We start from the raw sequence: 5476 nt of genomic DNA, 5'->3' as shown, positions 1-5476 counted from the left end.
GTTGGCATGTAAAATGTGCACCCTGCACCAATCTCAAGTTGAAATGGATCAAAGACCTCAACATAAAGCCAGATACACTAAAACAGACAGAAGAGGAAGTAGGAAGTAGCCTTGAACACATTGGCACAGGAGACAACTTCCTGAATAGAATACTAGTATCACAGACACTGAGATTGATAATTAATAAATGGGACCTCATGAAGCTGAAAAGCTTCTGTAAGGCAAAGGACACTGTCAATTGGACACAGTGGCAGTCTACAGAATGAGAAAATAATTTCCCCAAGCCCACATCTGATGGAGGGCTGATCTCTAAAATATATGAAGAACTCAAGAAACTAGGCATTTAAAAAAACACCTCATCATTTGAATAAAAAATGGGGTACTGACCTAAACAGATTATTCTCAATGGACGTATCTCTTTTTTAATTATTAATTACATTTTTCATTTATTTTACATCCAGACGACAGTTTCCCCTCCCTCCTCACCCTCCCTGCTCCCTTCTGTCCCCCCCCCCTCTTTCTCTGTTTAACAGAAGAATCTCAAATGGCAGAAATATTCAACATCCTTAGCCATCAGGGCAATGCAAATCAAAATGACTCTGAGATTCCATTTTACACATGTCAGAATGACTAAGATAAAAAAATTACAAATGACAGCATATGCTGGAGAGGATGTGGAGCAAAGGAAACACTCCTCCATTGCTGGTTCGAGTGCAAACTTGTATAGCCACTTTGAAAGTCAGTGTAGTGTTTTGTTTTGTTTTGTTTTGTTTTTTCAGAAAACTGCTAACCAATCTACCACAATATCCAACAATACCACTCTTGGACATATACCCAAAGAATGCTCAATCATAGCAAAAGGTCACTTGTCCAACCATGTTCATAAGAGCATTATTTGTAATAGAAACAACCTAGATGCTCATGAACCAAAGAATGGATAAAGAAAATGTGGTACATTTACACAATGGATTATTCAGCTGTTAAAAACAATGACATCAGGAAATTTGAAGGCAAATGGATGGAACTAGAAAAGATCATCTTGAGTGAGTAACCCAGACCCAGAAAGAAAAACATGGTATGTACTCACTCATAAGTGGATATTAACCAATAGTAAAGGATAACCATGCTACAATTCACAGACCCAGAAAGGGTAGGTAACAAGGAGGGCCCATGAATGAATGATCTCCCTGGGAAAGGGAAATAGAAGAGATCTCCTTGTTGGAGTAGGAGCAGCTGAGCATGGGGACTTGAGGGACTAGGGTGGGGGGAGGGTGGGTGAAAGGGGAGTTTTACAACATCTACAAGGATGGCTTCAGCTAAGATTCCTGGCAGCAGTGGATGCATATCCTGAACTAGCCATCCCCTATGAATGGATTGGTGACTATCCTCATTGTCAGCAGAGAACCTTCATCCATTGTCTAATAGAGACAGGTTCAGAGACCCAAGGTCCAACATTGGACAGAGCTCAGGAAGTCCTGCTAAGGAGAAGAAGAGGGATTGTATGAGCCATGGGGGTCAGGGACATTGGAGGAAAACCCACAGAAATGGCTAGCCTGGCTCATAGGAACTCAGAGTCTAAACCAACAACCAGGGACCCTACATGTGAACAACCTAGACACTCTACATATATGTTACAGTTGTGTAGGTTGGTCCTCTTGTGAGACTCCTAACAGTGGGAACAGGGGCTGTCTCCGACTCTTTTACAGGCTTTTGGGACCCTACTCCTCACACTGGGTCACCTTGTCTAGCTTTAATACATGAGGAGAGGCTTAGTCTTATTGCAACTTATTATGCCATACTCATGGGAGACCTGCCCTTTCCTAAACAGAAAGAGAGGAGTAGATTAGGGGTTGGGAACACAGGGGGAATAGGGAAGGAGGGACTGGGGGGAGAGAAGGGAGGGGAAACTGTGGTTGGGATGAGAAAGAAAGGAAGGAAGGAAGGAAGGAAGGAAGGAAGGAAGGAAGGAAGGAAGGAAGGAAGGAAGAAACAAAGAAACAAACAAAGAAACAAAGAAAGAAATTCATTAAAATAAAATTTTTAAAAAAGAAGCAATGAACTGAGGGACTAGTTCTTAGAAAAGGTTAAGGAGATTCACAAACTGTTACCCAAATTAATAATAAAAAAAAAAAAGAGAGAGGGCACAAATTAAAAGAGCAGAGACTAGAGAGGAAACATTAAAGTAGGTACTGAGGAAATTCAGATGATAAAGATATAATATAAAAACCTACCGTCCGCAAAACTGAAAAACCTGCAAAAGGCTAGTAAGTTTCCAAATATATGTGACCTCTCAAAAATAAGTCAAGATGAAGTAAAAAATTTAAAGACCCATAGCAACCAATGAGACAAAAGCCATAACTAAAAGTTTCCCAAATCAAAGAAGCTGAGGACCAGGTAGATATAACATGGAATTCTTCCAGGCCTTCAAAGAAAAGCCACCAATAATAATCAATAATCTTTGAGTTTTGCTGTGAATGGAAAAGTAAGGACCACTCACAAGTGCTTCTCACAAATCAAGCATTGCTCTGACACCAAAAGTAAACAAACATACAATAAAAAGGGAGAATTAGAGGCCAATCTCTCAATGAACATAGATGCAGAAATCCTCGATAAAATACTCACAAACCAAATTAAAGAACACCACAGAGATCATCTACTATGATCCACCCTGGCTTCATCCCTGAGATGCAGGAGTAATTCAAAGGTCAGAAAAAAACATTTAATTATCTCATTAGATGCAGGAATACCTTTGATAAAATCCAATATCCCTCCATTACAGAAGTCCTAGAGGATGTAAGGATACATGGGATACATCTCAACAGAGGCAAATTATAGCAATCTCACAGCCAACATCATGCTAAATGGAGAGAAATCCAAAGACTAAGGATGTCCACTCTCTTTATTCCTATTCAATATACTGCTTGAAGTCTTAACTAGAGCTATAAGACAACTGAAAGAGATAAATTAAATACAAATAAGGAAGTAAGAAGGAAGAATATCTTTATTTACAGATGATATTATTCTTCATATAAAAAGACACTAAAGACTCTACCAGAATACTTCTATGAGTGATAAAAAAAATTCATCCAATTTTCAGAATTAATCAACACACAAAATTTATTAACCTTCCTGTATGCAAACAATAACTATACTAAGAAAGAAATCAAGAAAGTAATACTGTTTACAAAAGCATCAAAAAACGTAATGAAGGAAGAACACTTTAACTAAACAACACACACTACCAACTAAAATTTCAGTGCCAGTAAATGGGTTATCTCTTTTTTCAGCTGTAGATTCCCAAGCATTACAGGCTATGGTCATTAATACTGGTTACCCTCCAGAACTTGACAATGAGACCCTATTGTCAAGATACAATGTATTTGAGTAATAAACATGGATAAATCAAGTGAGTACTGACTTGGAAGCCTCATCCTTGTTGGGTACCCTTCACAGTGCTGGAAGGTGCTAGTCATGCTTCTGAAAGAGAAAAGTAATTATCAATGTAACCCAGCCATGAATACTAGAAGCTAGACTCATAGCCTGCTTGGCAAGATACGCTTATTGGAACTATAGTGGCATGAATGTTATAGAGGTAATCAAGCACTTTCTGGGTGGATTTAAGGACCACTTAAGAGTAATACATATCTGACACTGCTAACAATGCTAAGAACCTACAGTTAGATATGTCATAGGCTTTAGTAGAAAACCTACTACTATTACACTGCTAAATGGACATGGCATTAAAATGACTCTTAATAACTTATTACTATACCCATAGATCAGTGCATCTTTCAACATGCATCAGAGAAGCTTCTCCTTATAGTAGATTATTATTATCCCAGAGATGCACAACTGGTCAATGTTCAGAGAATAAGAAACTTCAACACTTTGCAGACTCCCCTATCACTGCTTTCTGCTGCCATGGTCAACCCTACCATGTTCTTAGACATCTCAGCCAATTGCAAGCCATTGGGCCATGTCTTCTTCAAGCTGTTTGCAAACAAAGTTCACTCTGAGCACTGGAGAGAAAGGATCTGGATAGAAGGGTTCCTCCTTTCACAGAATTATTCTAGTATTCACACACCAGAGTAATGACTTCACATGTCATAACGGCACTGGTATTAGGTCCATCTACTGGGAGAAATTTGAGGATGAGAACTTCATCCTGAAGCATACAGGTCCTGGCATCTTGTCCATGGCAAATGCTGGAACAAACATAAATGGTTCCCAGGTTTTTATCTGCATTACCAAGACTGAGTGGCTGGATGACAAACATGTGGTCTTTGGGAAGGTGAAAAAAGGCATGAGCATCGTGGAAGCCATGGATTGTTTTGGGTCCAGGAATGGCAAGACCAGCAAGAGGATCACCATTTCCGACTGTGGACAACTCTAATTCTTTTGACTTGGGGGTATCTTACCCACCAGACCATTCCTTCTGTAGCTCAGGAGAGCACCCCATCTGCTCCCAATACCCTATAATCTCTGCTCTCACTAAAGTTATTTGGGTGCCATATTTTCCAACTTCCCCTCTAAGTCTAGCTAAATTACAGAGTTGAGTTTATATTTATGAATAAAAGCTAAATAAGAAAAAAAGAAACTTCAGCATTGTCAACCTAAAATGGGGCAACAGCCTTCCCCCTTAAGGTTCAGGGATCTTCTCAGAAGAGGGAGTAGAAAGATTGCATTTTTGTTTTTGTTTTGTTGGCTTTTTTTTTTTTTTTTTGAGCTGAGGATTGAACCCTGGGCCTTGTGCTTGCTAGGCAAGTGCTCTACCACTGAGCTAAATACCCAACCCTGAGTGGAAAGATTGTAAGAGAGAGAGGTGGTGGCTCTTCAACAGTGTTTTCTGGACTCAAAAAGATAAATGTAAATATGAATTCACAGTGATTATAGCAGAATGCACAAGACTTGTGCAAGCCCAAAACAGACAAAATCCCAGTGACTGATTCAGAGAACTTGAGCATGGAGTCCTACCCTTAGCTCAAGAATTATTGACATTTGATAAATATTGAGAAAGGCAGAGTCAGTTTTCTTTAGTTTGTGGCTGCTAGTATATTGATCATATTCAGTAACATAACTTCTTCCCAGTAGGCCACATCTCTTAAAGGCTACCACCTCCTACCAATGCCATGGACTGGGAACTAAGACTTTAGTACATGGATCTTAGAAGAACAATTGCAATCTAAACTACCATATGAAGCAAGAAGAAAATGAAAGAATCTTTTCTTAAAGTACTTGGCAAAATTCATACCAATGAAGAAAATGTTAAACATAAAAACATGGTGTTAACCAGGAGAACATGGCCCACAGAATCCACTCAGTGGGGCTCATAGTGGCTCACAGAGACTGAAGCAGCCATCACAGAGCCTGCATGGGTCTGCATAAGTCCTCTGCATGTATGTTATGGTTGTATAGCTTGCTGTTCTTGTGAAACTCCTATCAGTGGGAGTGGAGGTGTCCCTGACTCTTTTGCCTG

At 39.5% G+C, this 5476-nt stretch overlaps 1 pseudogene; it reads left to right on the top strand.

Annotated features, from left to right (window-relative positions):
• The first annotated feature begins 3918 nt into the window (after window positions 1–3918).
• On the top strand, window positions 3919–4393 carry LOC118596559 (annotated as a pseudogene).
• The last annotated feature ends 1083 nt before the right edge of the window (window positions 4394–5476 follow it).

Source organism: Onychomys torridus, chromosome 15 (assembly GCF_903995425.1).
Source record: "Onychomys torridus chromosome 15, mOncTor1.1, whole genome shotgun sequence".
In the NCBI taxonomy this organism is placed as follows: Eukaryota; Metazoa; Chordata; class Mammalia; order Rodentia; family Cricetidae; genus Onychomys; species Onychomys torridus.
Note: the sequence above shows the minus strand (reverse complement) of the source record. Positions and strands in the feature narration are given on the sequence as shown.